The 18,906-nt window shown below is 49.7% G+C and overlaps 1 protein-coding gene across 11 annotated transcripts in view; it reads left to right on the plus strand.

Annotated features, from left to right (window-relative positions):
* The window catches only part of LOC116600015 (F-actin-monooxygenase MICAL2), a 212,235-nt gene that overhangs the window by 26,331 nt on the left and 166,998 nt on the right, over positions 1-18,906 (plus strand). The gene's annotated exons all lie outside the window — the stretch shown is intronic.

Genomic DNA, 18,906 nt, shown 5'->3' on the forward strand with positions numbered 1-18,906 from the left:
CCCCAGAGGTGTAGGTAGGGCAGCCAGGTATGGACAGTGATGGATAATGACTTGTTGGCATAGTTGCCCTCACGAACTCTTGTGGGAGCCTCCACCACTCTCCCCAGCTCCACTCTATTCCCCTGCTCCGTCCTCTAATGTGCTGCCAGACCTTTCTGGAAGATTGGCTGACTATCACTCCCCTGGTGGCCTTCAGAGCCCCCTCCTATTATATCTCAGCCTTACTTTGTAGCCTCATTTTTCTGCCTCTCTCTCATTGACCCTGGCTTGGGTCCCACAACTCCTGGAACAGATATCCACACTGGGGACATGCCATTCCTTCTAGAAGCTTCTTTCCCTTCTGCAGGCAGAGTTGGCCCCTCCTTCTCCTCTGTACTCCCATAGCTGCTTTGTTCGGATGCCAGCTACATGACTGACTGGCTGAGTAAAGGTTTGTCTGCTTGTTTGTCTCAGTCCCTAGCTGTGGGAACATTGGGGGCATGGATCCATCGTCCAGCCTTCCTGTATGAGGCGGCACCATGCTGGAAGCACAGTATGAGGCATATGGCAGGGGTCAGCAGCTCTTTGTTGACTGAGGAAATTCAAACCCCAAGATTTCTCCAGGGCTTTGTGGCTCCTGAAGCTCTATGGCCATGTCTGATGGGGACCCCACTCCCCGGGAAGGGTGGTCCTATTATCCTTACTTCTTTTATAGACCATGGAGACTGAGATCTGGGCAGTCAGCTAACTCAGCCCCAGCGGCAGCTCCTAAGGACCCGGACACATGTCTCCTATGGCCGGGCTAGTCCGGTTTCTGTGATACCGAGGTTTATAATTAGAGAGAACCCAAGAGACTATTTAGCACAAACCCCTTATTACTAGACAGGGAAACTGAGGCTGGCCTGAAGATACTTTCTCAAGGTTACCTACCTAATTGGTGCCAAATGGCGAATTGGATGTGGGCCCTGGACCTCCTGTCTAGCATCCTTCCTTTTCCCCTCTTTCTTCCTCTGCCTCCCTTCTTTATATAGACATCAGAGAACATTTGGGGGCCATCATTCTGCGTTTACAGGATGGTGAAGGACTTAACAGAATGCCCTGAGTCAGAGGGATCATAGACATGAATAGAACCAGCCTTGCCTGTAGGAGCTTTCCCGGAGTTGTGAGACCAGGGCTGGTCCTGGTAGAGGGGATAGTGGAGAAGGGGAGGGAAGGGGAGAGCATCAGTGCCCAACCCAGGGCCGGAGCAGGGTGGAGATCCCCAAGGAGGAGCAGCAGGCAATCAGGTCTTGCATTTAGAGGCTGGCCTGGTGGGCACTGAGGATCTATAGGAGGTGAGATCCTGAACAGCAGGCTACGAAGGGGTTGGCTGGACCTGGGGAAAAGCTACTGCATGAATTCTGATTCTGTGTAGGCAAAGAGGTCCTGATCAGCCGATCTGCTGGCCTGAGAATCCTTCCTTGTTCCTGGAGAAATGCAGAATACAGAATATGTCCATAGAGGAGGGTCAGGCATTTGTCTAAATGCATATGGGGAGGGATGTGTGTGCTGGCTCACTCCTGTTGCGCTCGTGTGGAACTTTGTTTTGTTTCTGATTGACCAGAGTTCCAGTTGGTCTTTTCATGTGTCTCAGTCATAAGGCTTTGCTGGGTCTTTCACTCACCCAGGCATGATACAGGGCCAGGCAGGTCCTGGGTACTCTGTTTTACTCTGCCCTTTTTGCCACTTCTGGGGCTTCCAGACAGAAGGCTGGGACTGACCACAGGCCCCATCTCTACTGGCAAGTTGAAACATAACCTTTGCTCAAATTATAGGGAATGTGGTGTTTGCCAAATATGTACCTTGGGTGATTTTCCAAAGATATCCAGGTTATAAACTTCTCGAGGGCAGGAGAAACAGGCACTGTTGTGTCTTTTGTTGTTTATGCCTTGGGTTTACATTGCAGTTTACATTTTATAAAGATCATTTCAACTTTATAATAAGCAGGTGGATTCCTTCCCATTTCACAGATGAGAAAATTAACTTAAATTTTTACCTTGTGCCTGGTAGTATAGCTGCCTAAGGGCTGAGCTGGGACACAGCCCAGGCCTCCTATTTATAAATCCCATGATCTTTAGACTCTGCAAAGCCCCAGCCATATGTAAATCCTTGGAGGGCCTAGGACTTAAGAGGAGCTCAATAAATATTTGTTGAATGAGTGAACTTTGGCTCTTTGGGGAGGGCGGGGGATGGGTGGGAGGCACTCTTAACCATAAATGGATCCTCTTTGGCAGCAAAAGGAACACTACTCTGTGAAGTATTTGCATTTCTTGCCACGATAAGGAGCTGGTAAGTTCTCTTCTCACCTAGCCTCACCTCCGGGAACTGGGTCATGGGCGCTGAATAATTAATTCCTTGAATCTTTTACCCTGAGCGTCCCTCTCCTGATGTTGATGTGATCATTAGTCTTTGAAAGGTTCTGGACAGGGGCAAATCCTACTGTTTGGTGTCAAAAACATTCAGATGACCCATCTAATTGCTCATAATGACTATTCTTGGCCTGATAAGGTCAGGCCTCCAGTGAGTTAGTTCAGTCTGCTACTTTTTTCCATCAACCTCCTTTAGACCAAGGAAGAGAGATCCTTGTGGTTATCTTAGATATTCAGAGTTCTATAGGGACAGGAAGGCCCACCCCTCCCTTCTCACTGACCTCTGAACTCAAGATTTTGCGGGGAAGGTTGGAGAAAGAACAATCAGACATGTCAGCTGGGGAAGGAACGCATGGGGTCAGGAGACAGTTATCAAAGTATCTTCCGGGCCTGCTCTTCCCCTAAGTGGCACTTGGGTCATGTTTCTTAGAGTCTGTAGGGGATCCAGCTGGCCTCATTAGAGTAACCTAACTAGGTCTTGAGGTCAACGGGGTAGAGTGGAGAGAAGAATGGGTTGAGACCAAAGACCCATATTCTGGTATTGATTGTCAACAACAGTAGTTGCGTGGCCTTGGGCCCCTCACCGAACTTCACCTGCCCTCTGATTTCTCATTGAGGAAATAGGGGAGGTATAGAGGGCTAGGTAGCATTTCAAGGAGCTTCCTAAAATTCTGTGACTTTTCAGTGCTTTCTGTCTGTCCTGGCGATCCGCACTGCCTTCTCCGGGTCACCTCCTCCTCATGTAGCTGGAGCTTGCTTCTGTAGGCACTTTTCTCCTGGCCCATGCAGCCTCACCACCTCTCTCTCCCCTACCCAACCCTGGGACATGCCAGAGGAGAGAGAAGAACTGCCTGTTATAGCTCTAGTCTCTTGCCAAGCAGCATGGGGACAGTCTAACGTTTTGGTAGAGAGTTGGGAACCTAGGGGGTGTGGGTGGGATTGGAGGGGAGTGAGGAAAAGCTTTGAGAGAGAAAAAGCCAACCCAGATGACCAGAGGTTGTTGGCATAGCCAAGCTCTCAGTGCTACAAGTTTTCTGGAGTTGAGTTGTTGCGTTGTTTGACCAGAGAGAGTGGGTGTGTTCTGAGGAATATGGTCCCAAGTCTCTCCTCTTCTTGCCCAGCCAGGCTCTGTGCTCAGGAGTGACCAGACGCTCTGGAGCAATAAAAGTCATAGTGTTGGTAGAAGTCTGCTTGGTGGGAGCTACGAGAGATGAGAGGTCTCACACAAATAACACAGAAAGAGGAAGGGCTGAGAAAGGTGGGTCTGCCTCTAAGATCAATGATCCTAAGGTATCAAGACTGGGAAGAATCTATAGATGATCCAATCCAGTTCTTTGATTTTATGGGTAAAGAAACCAGAGACCTGACTTAACAAGACCCTTGGAGCAGGGTAGGGGTAGAACTCAGGTGAAAGCTAGGTCTCCCGATTCCCCCCCGAGGGAGCCCAAAACACCCCCTGAAGTGGCTTCTCCCCCAGCGCCATGTTGCATCCTCATGTGGGTCCAGCTACCACACTTCCCACGTTTCCCTTTGACCCTGAGCATGACTGCCTCACATGTTAGCAGGGCCCCACTGCTGCCACTTCATTGTTTATTGGGACCTAATAAAACCCGGGTGCAGCCACATGGAGAAGAGGAGGCTTCTTCTCATGTACAGGCCATTGGGCTTGCGCTTAGTGACTTACCATGGCTGGGATGGAGTTCCTCTGTCTTATGGTGTGTCTTGGGGTGAAAGGTTAACCAAAGACAGGAAACGAAGGCTCTGATCTCCTAGCCTCAATAAGAGTGGCCTCTTGTGGGTCTGTCATTCAGATAAAAATCACCTTTGTTGCTAAGCAGGCCTCGTTCTGAGAATCCCAAGCTCAGAGTGTGGGTTGAATACAGCCTGCACTGTCTCTTACTCCAAGAGAGACCACTTTGGGTGGGAGGTGGCCACATTATCCCGGTCTTAATGGCACATGACGGGAGCCATTAACTTTTTTTTTATTATTTTTTTAAAATAGGACTCCATTTGGCTTCGCTTTTCTTACTGAGCTCTAGGAAATGAGCAGGCACTAGGTGATACCTACGACCTTGTCAGTCCCTCACAGCAGCCCGTGGAGAGGTGTCATTATTTGTGATTTTGTAGAGAAGAAAGTTGAGGCAGATACTGGTGAATTAACTCACTGGGGCCAGGGCTCAGAGGTGGGTGTCTGACTCCATTGTCTCTTCTCATTCCACACTTTACATGGCCTCTCTCTCAACACCAAGAATGGTGGGCTGGGGCTAAGTGGGCCAGGCACTGATTGGGGCATCAAACATTTACTAGGCGACTTCTGACAGCTAGTTCCTGGGCTAGGTTGTGGAGACGCAGGGGTGAGTAAGCCCTTATCCCTTTATTCCCGGGAGCTTGCGTCTTGGGCTGGCAGCCAGGTGGATGCGTACAAAGTGACAGCTACTGTTCTAGGCATTGTCGTAAACACATCAAATGCTCTGGAATCCCTGAAAAGAGAACCTCACTTTGGAAACACTGCACCAAGTAGGTGCTGGAGGAGTTGGGTTCTGAAGGATGAATAGGAGATTGCTAGGCAGATAAAAAGGCAGAAGGTTTCCAAGGAAAAAGATGTGGTGGTATGAAAGCTCTCGATTTGGTGCTTGTGAATAAGGAAGAGTTACGTGCCTGTTTTCTTCTTAGCTGAGGGTGAAAGCAGTGAGACATTTAGTTGAGAGATAAGCTAGGGGAGGAGGAGGGGGTTTGGCACCAGACTTGATAATTATGTGAGCATTGTTGAAAGAAACATCCGTAGGGACCAGCAAAGATTCTCCTGATATGAATTCTCCAGGCATCTGAAGTACCTTTCCCTGCAGAAACGTGCATGGGGCTTGTTTTCAGGTGGTATGCGTCCATTTTCCACATCTTATGTCTCATGCGCCTGCAGAGATGTCTATGGATGGGGCGAAGGCCTCCGGTGGGACCCACCACCCTGGCAGCTCATGTTCAGCATGTCTCTGATTCCTCTTGCCAAATAAGCTGATAACAAACACCCTTGTGAGTTCATGGGCAGACTGTCTCTCCAGGGAGCTTTCTGCATTCCAGACAGGGCCACACAGTCATTCCGCAGGAGCTGGGCTGTGGGGTGAGAAGGCTACTTAAAAATAAAGACCAATGAAAAGATATAGCTGTTTTTAAGGATGATATTTACAAGGCACAACGATCCAGGAAGTGGATGACTTGCCATGAGAGAGAGCCAGAATCTTTAAAAATATCAGCTCTGTAGAGAGGGAAGAGTCATGGTGGAGAGAGAGAACTCTTTAGCAGTCCTGGACTCTCTCCTTATGGATGAATCCTTGCTGAGCTCTGCCCCAGGAAATCCATTTGGGAAACAGAGCTTTGAGCCTGACTTGTCCTTTGCTGGGAGGAGGTGAGGGAATTTGGAGTCAAAGGCTTCTCAGTCCCACCTCACAGTCTCCTTTGTAGCTCCTGGGTTTTGCTTTCTTTTTATGAAGAAAAAGGGAAGATTCTTTCAGATGGTTGCTGCTTAAAAAACAGTGAGTGCGTTTTTCAGAGCATAAGCCCAAACACCATGAGAGGAGACCAGCATCTTCATTCAGCCAGCCCAGATTTCTTATGTTGGGATGGTGGGCCACCATCTCCCAAACCTCCACAGCCTCCAGAGAAAATTCACCAGAGTGGTCCCACCTATAGCCCTCTCCCCTGCACTGTTGTCTGTTGGGCTGTGGGTCAGTGAGGGACACTTTGACCACTGAATGGGGAGTGGCCAGGGTAGGCTCTGGTCCAGGAGTGCTTATCCCAGCATCTCTGAGCTCATAGGAACACGGCCTTTGCATGTCAGCAGGAACATGGGGCATCCACGTCCTCAGAGCTGTGCCTCCCACCCACACAGGTGCACGTTGCCCTCCACGCCAGCCTCCTACCGATGGTATAGGACAACTCGGCAAGCCAGTAATGTCCTCAGAGGTCAGCTCAGCAGCTGAGTGTCTCTTAGGGTCTGGGTCTGCCCTGTATTATCAGAGAGGCCTTTCTGTATTTACTGTCTGGAAACATCATTGATTTTATGCAGTTTCTGGGAAAAGAGTTCCCAGGAGACCTCAGTTTCTCTGCACAGCGAGGAAGTGGACAAAACTGTCTTTCTCTCTGTCTTCTGCTCAACACATGAATTGCCTCCCAAGAACAGTGTACTTGACGTGGACAGAGAACCCCCTCAGTGGGTCCCGCTGAAAGGCAGACACGGTTTCCAAGAGCTTTTTCATTCTGTTTCTGGCTTGTTCACTTCCCCAAGGTCCCATCTGAGAACTCTTCAGCAGTGTTCATTTGCCTGGCACATGGGGATCAGTGTCTGTGGGGAAGACGGGAACAAATAAATAGCCAGTGTGTAGAGTCTATGATTTTCCAGCAGAAGAAAAAGGAAGCGAACAGGTCTCAGACTGAGTTGCCCTGAGTGCATGCACTCCAGGAAAATTCCTTCCAGTCCCTGGTGTAGAGGGATTTACAGATCTCCCATCCCTAAACTGGACCTAGTGGGAGGGCCAGATGATCTTTGAGCCACATCCAGAATGTTCCCCACTCAAGACATGCGTCTGGTTTTCAGGGCTTAAAACAAATAGATAAACAAACCACAATAACAACAACAGACCGCTGGCCACGCTGGGCCCAGGGAAAGCAGAATCTGTCCGTTCTGCTGGCTACTCCCGCTTGCCCTGCCTACTCCCACATGGCTGGCTATCTCACACGAGAACCTCCTGCTGGGTGTCCCTGTTTCATCACGCAGCTTCTCCGCAGCACAGGGGATCTCACATTTAAATCATAGACCCTGGCTTCTGGAGCATGTTGACATGTGGGTAGGCTTTGAACAGCCCATGGGGCTTTCTGACTCAGGCAGGGCTGAGCTGCCCAGGCAGGGGCGCATACCTGCTCATAAAAGCTGAATGCAGTTCACAGGCCCCTGTATGGAGACAGGAGACTGGACCAACTCCTAGGAGGGCCGGCCTCATGGAAGGAGTGGGCAAGCATCGCCCCTTCCCCTGCCCTGGGCACACCCACTGCTGGCTGCCGAGGTCTGGGCAGCTATTAAGTTGCTCATAACGTTCGTGACAGTATAAACAACAAAGTGGTCTAATTACATATCAGGAAATTGATCCTGAGATTAAAGGTCTATCATTCAAATGAAAAATGTTGGAAGTCTTTTAAATGCTAACTCTGAAGGTGGTACAGTATCAACTGTTCTGTTCCTGCCAAAACAGATTTGTACTGGTAGACATTCATTTACTCGACAAACATGTACGAGCCGCTTCCTGGGAGTAGACCCCACACTGACACTGACATTAGGAAGGTAAAGAGAAATAGACAACTCGTTGATGGCTGAATTAGTGATAAAGGGGCATGATATAAAAAGTCTAATTATTTGAATCTTTAATATTGATTGAATGCCAATTGTGTCCTTAGAATGAGCTGAGTACTCTGGAAAATAGGGGAAAACACCAAAAAAACAAAAGACAGTGGTTTTTTCCTTAAGTTTTTTTATTAATCATCTAGACAAGATCAATGCACAAAAAAATATATTGGGTGCAAGGCTAAATGAAGTACTAGATAGTCTGGCCCGTGCCGCATCCCTGTGTTGTGACTGTTTGTCTAGCCCCCCACCCATCCTGCTCACTACCCCGCCCCCAGATGGCAATTTCTTGGAAGCTGGGGGACAGAGCTTATTCACCTATGATGCAGGTTCTCAGTAAATGTAACGAGTGGAACTGGATGTGGTTAGTGACTCCCAGACCTGGCTTTGGGCCACAGCATTCCCCGGAGAGTTAAAAACATCTTCCCCCTCAGCCCTCTGGCTATATAAGCCCCTTTTGGGAGTGGGCCCAGGAAGCTGTATTTTTGGACCCTTCCTGGTGAATCTGCGGTGCAGACAGGTTTTGTGGCCTCTGGCATGGACTCCAGGGGTGAAAACAACACACAGGTAAGGAAGGTCAGTAAGTGGCAGGGCAGCTTTGGTGCCTGGACACTCTGGCTCCTCCCGGTACCACTCCTTGGAGCTTTGCTGTGGGCTACTGATCACGCCATCGGTCACTCCATCCTGTCTGTGTGTCCACATGGAGGGCCTGGGGAGCCCATGAAGGGAGTGTGGACTTACACAGAAGTGTGCAGGGAGCCTCGAGGGCTTTGGGAATAGGGTAGAGGAGGGTGGTGGCAAGATGGGAAGTAGAGGCTAGGTTGGAGGCCCCTGCAGTCGTTTTGGTGGCCAGGAGACAACCGGTAGTCACGATTTTGCCCATCAGCGGTGGCTGTCGGGCATCTATCACCGCCAGAGGCACAAGGGTCAGGCCGTGGGCTGTGTGGTGGAGAGCTTGCAGTGCAAGCAGGCGGGCAGCCCTGTGAGCGGATCAAGTGCAGCAGGACGTCGGAAACCATCATGGGAACCTCCACAGGGTATGGTGTGGTAAAGGGGTTGAGGGAAAGTCCAGGTAAGACTTCAAAGAACAGGGGCGCCTGGGTGGCTCAGTGGATTAAGCCGCTGCCTTCGGCTCAGGTCATGATCTCAGTGTCCTGGGATCGAGCCCCGCATCGGGCTCTTTGCTCAGCGGGAGCCTGCTTCTCTCTCTCTCTCTCTCTCTCTGCCTGACTCTCCACCTACTTGTGATCTCTCTCTCTGTCAAATAAATAAATAAATAAAATCTTAAAAAAAAAAAAAAGACTTCAAAGAACAGGGGCGCCTGGATGGCTCAGTGGGTTAAGCCTCTGCCTTCGGCTCAGGTCATGATGTCAGGGTCCTAGGATCGAGCCCCGTGTCGGGCTCTCTGCTCGGCGGGGGGCCTGCTTCCTCCTCTCTCTCTGCCTGCCTCTCTGCCTGCTTGTGATCTCTCTCTCTCTCTCTCTGTCAAATAAATAAATAAAATCTTTGGGGGAAAAAAAAAAAAGACTTCAAAGAACAACAGTGCCGTCTAGAAGACTGCCTAGCCAGCCATCATTGTGTTTCATCCTCATGGAGGCCAGTGGGGTCAGGACTATTATTATCCCCATTTTATGGATGGGGGAACTGAGGTTCAAAGAGGTTCAGTAACTTCAGTAACTCATCCAGGCTCATGCACCTAGACAGTGGTGGGTCTTGTTTGTCACAAGTCTGCCTGACTCCAGCGTTCCAACTGGGACCCCTGGTACCGTGTGAGCTTCCATGTTCAAGTGCTTGAGCCCACTGGGCCTTCACCGAGGAAACAGACTCTGTGGGCATGCTAGACAGCACAGCGGGAGCTGAGGCACAGGCAGGGGGCCGTGGAGGAGTCCGGTTTGTCAGGAGTGGCAGTGGCTCAGTAAGTCAAGAGTACAAGGGAAGGGGAAGCAGTTGGGGACTGGCAAGGGGGGGAATCATGAAGGTGGTTTCTGTTTTGCTCCTCTAGGGCATTTGGACTTGTCAGGGAGCTGTTGAAGGATTTGAAAAAGGAACAGAACCTGACCAAGCGTGTATTTTTGGTGTAAAGGTGTGTTCATTGGCGGCTTGAGAATTTGGCTAGTGGGTTGGAGGGAGGTGATCCAGGAGGAGGAAGGGCTTTATGAGGAGATTTTGAGGGTTTAGGTACGAGCAGAGAGGAAGGCAGTTGCTAGTGGATGGGGCTGCTGGGCAGGCAGGGCTGCTGGGCAGGCAGGACTGCGCGATGGACCGCCTGGGAGGCGAGGGAGAGAGGCAGGGAAGGGGGGACTCTAATGGTTTGGCCTGAGAGTCTGGATGTAGCTGGTGCTGTTCACTGAGTTTGAGGGTACAGGGGAGGGACAGGGGAGGTAAGCTGACCACACAGGAGGTCTCCGTACAGGAGTCACTGCAGCTGGTTTATGCCAGAGTGTGGCAGATGCCATGGAAGGACGTAGATATTGATTGAACTATAGGAGTGACTAGGTCCTTGGCGGTGAGAGGAGGGTAAAGATCAGAACCTGGGGACACAGCAAAGTCTCAGGGGCATTTAGAAAGAGATGAGTGTGGGAAGACTGAAAATGGGAGTGACAGTGGGTAAGATAGTGTCCCAGATGCGATAATGCGATTGGTGTGGCAGCCTTGGGCATGAGGCTTGGACTGGGCTCTGTGCGTGAGTGGAAACCAGACTGGTGGTGGACGGAAAGGGAGGCGGAAGTGAGGGAACGGACATTGCCAGGCAACCTAGCCTAGTAAGGGAAGGAGGGAGAGTTCCAGTTCGTTTTCTCCGGTGGAAGCGATACAGACCTAAGTTTGACTGAGCTGGTGCACATTTTCAAGATTGACTTTATGTGGGTAAATTCACATGACAACAACAACAAAACCCAGAACTTGTGTCAGGCAATGAAAAAAATGTTGGGGGGCTTGACAAATGTAGTCAACTTGGCACAACTCTTTAAAACCTCGGCCTTCAGAAGGCAAATGCCGTGAGACATTGCTGGCCTGTGAGCTCTTCAGGGTCGGGTCTGGTCTGTAGTCGTCCCAGGCTCCTGGTTGAGGAGCTGTGTGCAGAGTGAGTGGGCATTGTTGAGAAATCCGTTTCGTGTTCACTTTGCTATGATTTCTGTCTCCTCCCTGGCATTGGCGTCTGTCTCCAGACCAGTTACTGGGCTCCACCCAGTTCCACCTGATTTCACCACATCAGGGGATGCAGTGCCCTCCAGATATAAAGGTTCATCTGGGGAGAGGCCTTAAGGATGTGCTGGGCAAGGACTTGGCGGAAAATACGCTGTTAGCTCTCCCATCCCAACATAAGTTAGATCAAAAGGAAGGAGCTATCTTTTCAATTTGTGTGAAAATGCACCAGTTTCTGTTTTGGCTTGGTTTTGGCTGCCTTCAGCTTGAGGTGGTGGGAGTCACCCCTCCACCCCCCCGGCAGGTGCGGGAATAATGCTTAGCAGATGCGTGAGTGTGCGTCGTGAGGCACCGCATCTACATTTCACAGACACTTGCTTGTTTATGTTCAAGGGAGTGTTCAGTGGCCCAGAGTCCATGTAGTTGCCACCACACCGCATCAGCTCCCAGGGGCTCAGGAGCTTAGGGCTGCGGGAGGCGGGGGTGGTGATTGAAACCAAGGAAATGACTTGCTTCTCTGTCCTCTTCTCCTGTCCTGATCCATTCTCACTTAGGGAAGGGCTGTGGATTTTCAGTACAGGGTATAGATGTGTGGGGGGTGGGTGGGGGTGGAGGCTTGAATGGAGAGGTGGGCAGGCTTGCTCTGAGCGTCAAGCAACTTGTCCAGGATATTGAGGTCCCGATGGAAAGTGAGCTATAAAACAGCAGAACTGGTTGTTTTGGAAGTTAACTCCCCACAATAATGGTGATAGTGAGAGACCCCTCTCATGTATTTACTCCCACGTGACCGACAGTGTAACTGGGAAGGAAAGCTTTCTGACACAATTCTGGCCCAATTCCCCGTGTCTACCACACTGTGGTTTACCTCCTGCATTACTTAAGGGGATGCTAACTGCCTAGCAGCAAACCCCCCCGGAATCTCGGTCACTTGTCCCGCCCTTGAAGTTCCTGTGTCACGTAAGCAAAGTCCAAATGTTCCTGGTCACAGAGGGCTTTCCCGTAGCTTGGCACCCAGGGAATCCGGCTCCTCCCCTCTCATGGCTGGGCCGTCTTCCCCTTGTGGCTTCCAAAGCTGCTGTGCTCCAGCAGAAGCAAATGAGCACGGAGGGCCCCCGCCCACCGGGAGGTTCTCACCAGAAGTTGTGTACATCACTTGTGGGCACAGCCCATTACCTAGAACTGGTCATGGGTGCTCACAGCTGCAGAGAAGGGCCCAGGAGGAAGGAGCAGTGCGTGTAGCGATCAGCTAGCCTGTCTCTGCCGTATCCGCCAAAGCCGGAAAGTTAGCTAGCTTCTTGCTGAGTTTCTGCCGGCGGATTAGCCACTCATGGTGCATCAAGATCTCATTTTCCAGATCGTAGCATTTTGGAATTTGATGGAAGAAGAGCAGTGCCTGGCCTGGACCAGAGACCACGTCTCTGCTGTGGTGTGCAGGGCACCACGTCTATACCTTTCGGATCCATCCACTCTGAGTGGGAATGCTATGGGTGTAGTGGGTAAGGATGTGGGGTCTGAATTCTGGCTATGGGGCTTCACATTACAGCTTCACCACTTCTGGCCATGTGACCTCGGGCCATTGGCTGACTTTCCTAATTCTTGGAAAAATGGGAATAACAATAGTGTCTAACAATGTCTAACAATAAGTTTGTTATAATGATTAACTTCTTTAATACATATGAAGCTTTTAACACATTGCCCAAGACTTCATAGATGCTCATTTAGGGTCAACAATTCCTATGTTCTCAAGGATTGAATACTCATTCATTCATTTAGCACATACCATATGCAGAGGGTCTTGTGCTAGGAATAGGGAGTAGGGAAGTAAAAAATTCACAGAGGAGCCTGCTATAATTGAAGCAAGTACAGCATGCTGTGGGCGGGATCTGACCCAATTGGGGTTAGGGAGCTAGAGTGTCTGGAGGAGAAGGGCCTGGAAAGAAGTCTAGGAGTTAGTAGGGTTAGGATTTGCTCCCTACCCTGCTTAAGAACACCAAGTATGCTGTGCGATACATCAGACTTAATGCTTTTTTGAAATGGGGAAGCTTTTCTATCTTACAGCAGGGTTCTTCAAAAGGATCCTTGCCCAGGGTCCCTGAAATTGATGTTAGCCAATGAAAAATATGCCCAGCCCTGACTTTGAGGGACAGGAGGCTTATCTAATGGCATGGCCATTGCCTCCACTCATTTGAGCGTGATGGCATGCCCAACAGATCTGAGCTGACCTAGACCTGTTGTCAGGGAGCTTTTAGGGAGTCTGTACGCTGCAGGGAAGAACGTTCCCTGCTTTCACAGAGCTGCGGTCTGCTGGTACTGCTGCCTGGGATGGTCAGAATGCAGGGGCATTTTCCCCCAGCAGCGTGTGGTGGGCTCAGGGAGCCAAGACTGGGGAGCTGGGTGTTGAAAGGAATTTCACAGGTGTTGAATGTGTGTGTGGAGGCTAGTGGTGGTGGTTGCCTGGGGAGGGCAGAACAAGAGATAAAATTACAGCTTGTCAGAACTGAGCTTCCATAGTCTTTTTGGAGTCAAAGAAGATTTGGAAGGAAGAATGAGAAAAGCCTAGATGACTTTACAAAAAAAAAAAAAAAAAAGGTTATAAATTATTTCACTGAGCAAGATTCTTTCATTGGCCTAATGATTTATTTTGCTTATTATGTTTTAATTCAAATGTATTTTAGAAAATTAACTTCAGTATTAATTGGGCCACAAATTCTGTACTCTGGCCTTGGACAGCTTACTATGAGGTGGTGATGATGGTCTTTTTAATGCTTTTTTATTTTTGTGGGAAAATCTACATAGCATAAAACTTAACATTTTAACCATTGTTAAGTGTCGAGCTGCTCAGTGGCATTAAGTATGCTCGCGATGTTGTCCAGCCTTCACCACCGTCCACATGCAGAACTTTTTCATCTTCTCAGGTTCAAAGTCGCTATCCCTCAAACACTAACTTCCCACTCCTCTCTTCCTCCAGCCCCTGGCATCTACCTTCCATCTTCTGTCTCTACATTTTCTTATCCTCAGCACCCCCATTAAGTTCTGAGATAGGAGGGCCTCCTGGAAATCAAAATTGAGAGGTCACAGTGTTCCTGGGCACCCAGCGTGTGACCAGGACCATCTGGGGCACACTCAGAATAGACTTAATTTTTTGTTGGTAAGATGAACCCAATGTGTGTGTGTTGAGATACCTGTATAATTTTGTGACCTCTTGGCCGATAGCCAGGTATGCAGATTTCTTCCTTGTGGGTTCCTGGGCAAGGCATCCTGCAGGCCCAGCAGGAAATGGGGGCAAAGGTGTGGCTTCTTGGAAAAAGGCCTGAGGTCCAGAGAACAGAGCCTGGAGGGGTGGGGTGTTGTGGAGAATTCCTCCTTGGGGCCTCACTTATCTGCTGGAATGCAAACCCTATTCATCAGGTCAGCATGGTGCTTGGGCTCTCTCTTTTCTGAAGAAAAAGGATGCTGCTAGTGAGGTGCTTGCTGGACTGAGGAAGGTCTAAGATTCCTGAAACCTGGCTCATTCTGTCGGGACCCTTGGGCTAGTCAGGGACCAAAGACTCCTAGACTTGGGATGTGTGTACAGGAGGGCCTTATACAAGTTGTACACAGCCCTGGTACATTTGGGATATGCAGGAAGTATGAAGCTAAAAATAAAAATGATCTGAAAGACCATCTCTCTCTCTCTCTCTCTCTCTCAGACACACACACGCACACACACACACACACACACTGCTCATATTTGGTTTGTTTTTCCTCTTTAGATATTGCGTTATGGAGTCAGAATCCTATTGAGCATTTAAAATTGTGTTCTGCTCTCCTCACTCTGCATTAGGGTACAAACATTTCCCCATGGATTAAATGTCTTTTTAAATATGATTCTTAAGGGACCACCTAATACTTTATTATTTGGTGGCACTGTGACTTACAAGACCGTGCCCTGTTGTTGACATGCATAGACAGTCAGAGCCTGAAAGATCTTCAGAGACCCCGGGACTGGACCCGTTTGCTGTGCCCAGTGGCTTCGGCAAAGGCAGGCCATACCAGTTCCGCCTACATGGTGCTGCTCGGTTGGAGACTAAGTGTGGATTTTGAAGTGAGCTGGAACTGGGCCCCTATCACAGCATCCCTAGGTCCTGCCTGTGGGTTACTGAGGAGGTTACTCTGTAGTCTGCCTTTTCTTCTGTCAAACAAAGAGGGGTAAATGAGATCACAGACGTGGGCGTCTGGGACAGGACCTGGCACACCGCCCCGCTGAGCTGCACTGCCTTTGGTGTCCTCCCGAGGTGGTGCAAGGGGCGGACCCAGACTCCCCATGGCCAGACTGGAGCGCTGCCCGCCTCAGAGGCTTTGCTCCTCCTGGAAGGTCCTTGAACAGCAGCTTAGTGGTCCAAGAGGAGGTGTGGAGAGCTGGCTAGAAATCCTTACTGAGGGACCCCTGGGTGGCTCAGTTGTTAAGCATCTGCCTTGGGCTCAGGGCATGACCCCAGGGTCCTGGGATAGAGCCCTACATGAGGCTCTCTGGTCAGTGGGGAGCCTACTTTTCCCTCTCCAGCCCCCCTGTGCTTGTGTTCCCTCTCTTGCTATCTTTCTCTGTCATAAATAAATAAATCTTAAAAAAAAATCCTTATTAAAAAATGTTTAAAATAGGGACGTGTGTACTCACGCGCATATATACACACTTTTTTTTTAAGTTTTTTTTTTTTTTTTTAATTCATTTATTTGACAGAGAGAGAGAGACAGAGATCACAAGCAGGCAGAGAGGCAGGCAGAGGCAGAGAGAGAAGCAGGCTCCCCGCTGAGCGAGGAGCCCGATGCGGGGCTCGATCCCAGGACCCTGATCATGATCTGAGCTGAAGGCAGCAGCTTAACCCACTGAGCCACCCAGGTGCCCCTACACACATGGTTTTATACATGCACATACAAACATGTATATACATTCACACACAATGCACATGCATAAACACACACATGTGCACACACATATATGCACACATATATGTATACGTGTATACGCACATGTATATACAGACACACAACAGGAAGCACATACGGCTAACTTATACTTACATTATAAAGAAGCAAGGTGGGAAAACTCTGGGATGACTCCTTGCCCCTTCCCCACCAAAGCCCTTGTTGCAGAGCAGAAACAGAGGAAAGAAGACCACCACACCCCACAGACTTGTTGTGAGGGCTCCTTAGGATAATGCTGGTAGAAGACTCTGGCCTGCCGTGGGTCTCTGGTCCTGTGGGCCTCTTCCTGGCACCGTGACTGGTCAGCATACAGGAATCTGTGGCTCACTGGAGCAGGGAGGGATCTGCTGCTGGGATTCCAGGAAGAAGGGGATGGAGGTGAGGATGTGGGGCTGTGGGAGGTCTCTTTAAGCCAGACTAATGGAGTCAACTCACTGTTGAAAGAGTAAGGGGAGAGCTGGGGCTGAAAGGGCAGGAGCCCCAGTGGCCTGGGCTATCAGTGGGGGAACCCCATAGAAGGCAGGACCTGAGCTCCCTGCCTGGGGCAGTGTAGACCGAGAGAAGTATCTAGTCCCTTGTGGCAGGCTGGGAACTTGTTTGGGCTCTCCCAGTGTGTCTCCTGGATGCATTTTCCTGGGCCTTTCCTAGTAGGGCTCCAGATGGCACGTGTTAGAAAAGGGCATGTGTGGGTTCAGCCTGTGTGGAAGGAAGGGCTTTGACTTCCTGTGGGTGATCTCTGGGGTTAAAATCAGGAACAGAAAGAAGCTTGTGGACAGACAGGATTGATCTCCCTGGGGAGTGACTAAGGCAAATTAATCTCCTTTCAGAGGAGGCAAGGGTGGATGAAGCAGGCGACCCCAGGAGGCAGTGTGCTCTCCATGTGGGGAGGTGGGCAAGGGAAGTCTGGGGACCTCTGGCTGGAAGGAGATGACAGGGACAAGGGGGCCCTTGAAGTCCCTTCCCAACTCTTGGAGATGCCCTCTTGGTTCAGGTTGGTTGCTGTATGCCCTTGTAGTTGGAAAGTCAGGCCTCCTCTGGCCAGAGTGAGAAGATGAGGCCTGCAGGCATCACCTGTGGTCCTGGGCTCTGTGGAGATGCAGTGTATGTGGGAGGCATTTCCATGGCTGGTCTCTTGCCTCACACAGGTGTTGGGTCCCAGTTGCTATGACTGAGGGTCTTCTATGTGTGCAGCTCAGAGCTGGGCCTTCTAGTTCTCTTGACCACCCTGGGAGTGCTTGGAGGGGTGAGCAGCCTTGTTTCACTGTGTAGGAAACTGACCCTGCCTGGGGGCTCATTGGCGGGATACCTGGGAGACGGTATGTTTGAATGGGGGGCTTGGCAATATCCGTGGCAAGACGGTCTGGTTTTGATTGTCTAGTTCTTATTGGATCTACTTCTTTAATGGAAGTACAAGTTGTCATGATGTATTGGTTTCCAGTGTACATGGTACTGTGACCTTACAAGGTTATTACAGTATTACCGAATCTGTTCCCTGTGCTGTCTTTTTCATCCTTGTGACTTACTTCATAACTGGAAGTCTGTACCTCCTTGTCCCCTTCTTCTGTTTGGCCCACACCCCTCCTCTGACCCTATGGGATTCATCTTTAGATTGTTTACCTTGAGGCATACCTTGCCTTTGAACTTTGAGGGTGTTGTTGAGGGCTGAGCTTTTCTCTTGGCCAGACTGCTGCTTTGGGAGAAGGTTTTGCCTGGTGTCTCTCTGGCCCTCAAGTTTTTATAGAACTCTGATTTATCGACCACCTCGTTACCCTGTTTGATGCCATTTGGCAGGTGAAGAGGTCCAGGGAAGATGAGGAGGGTTCCTAAATGTGAGCACACTGGAAGCTCTTTGGCTAGGAGGTTCCTTCTCTCATTTGAGAGAAGTGCTTAGGGGTTCTGTATCAATCTTGAACTTGTCTCTCAGATGCCCTGGACCAAGCCCATTCCTCATGTTTGGAGGCCCTGAGGTTTTTAATTTATAGCAGCCTGGGGCAGGGAATGGGGGTTGCTTCGTGACTCATAAAGTCACACAGGCAGAACCACAAATAAGGGACTCCAGTTGGCAAAAACCAAATTGCTTCAAGGCTATTCTTGGAAATTAAAGCATCACGTCTTGTTTCTTCCCAGAAAATGCAGAAACCTTTCATATTTCTGGGTGGTTTTATTTATATTTCGTATCAAACTCTAAAAAGCAACAGCTGGGTGGTGGTTGACAAGGAAAATTTTAACAAGAAGAGCCACTACCCAGGATCCTCTGCTTTAAGTAATCCTTGAGTTTCTTTTGGGGAAGGAGAAAAGGGATCCACACTACAAGAATTCCACTCTAGTCTCCAGAAGAAGGGGCTTGGAGCGCAGATTCAGACTCCCAGAGCCCTTCCAAGTCAGCCTTTCTAGCTCACTAGTAGAACTACCTCATACCAAGGATGTTTTCTGTTCGTTCTTGAAACCTCCTTCTTCCTCAGTGTACATTTGAGGGAACTGAAGTCTTAGAAATTAAGTGAGTCGTCCAAGGGTACACAACTAGGAAGTGGATTTAAAGTCACATCTTCTGAGTTGAAAGCCATCTTCTGTGGCTTTTACTTTTTTTTTTTTAAGATTTTATTAATTTATTTGACAGAGAGAGATCACAAGCAGGCAGAGAGGCAGGCAGAGAGAGAGAGAGAAGGAAGCAGGCTCCCGGCTGAGCAGAGAGCCCGATACGGGGCTCGATCCTAGGACCCTGGGATCATGACCTGAGCCGAAGGCAGCGGCCCAACCCACCGAGCCACCCAGGCGCCCCTGTGGCTTCTACTTTTAAAGTCCAGATAATTCCTTGACCTGGGCAGCTGGTCCCTTCCTTGTGCTTTGATGGCGTTTGGGTTGTTGGAGGAATAGTAATGACTGCTGGTTATCGGGTTGCTGCCAGGTGCTAAATACGTCACATTTGTGAGGGAGTTTATTCCTTCTGGCCCTATGAAGCGAGCATGATCATCTTGTTTTGCCGATGAGGAAACAGGCTGAGATGTGTTAGATAATTTGCCTCCC

This window comes from Mustela erminea, chromosome 9 (genome assembly GCF_009829155.1).
Source record: "Mustela erminea isolate mMusErm1 chromosome 9, mMusErm1.Pri, whole genome shotgun sequence".
Lineage (NCBI taxonomy): Eukaryota > Metazoa > Chordata > Mammalia > Carnivora > Mustelidae > Mustela > Mustela erminea.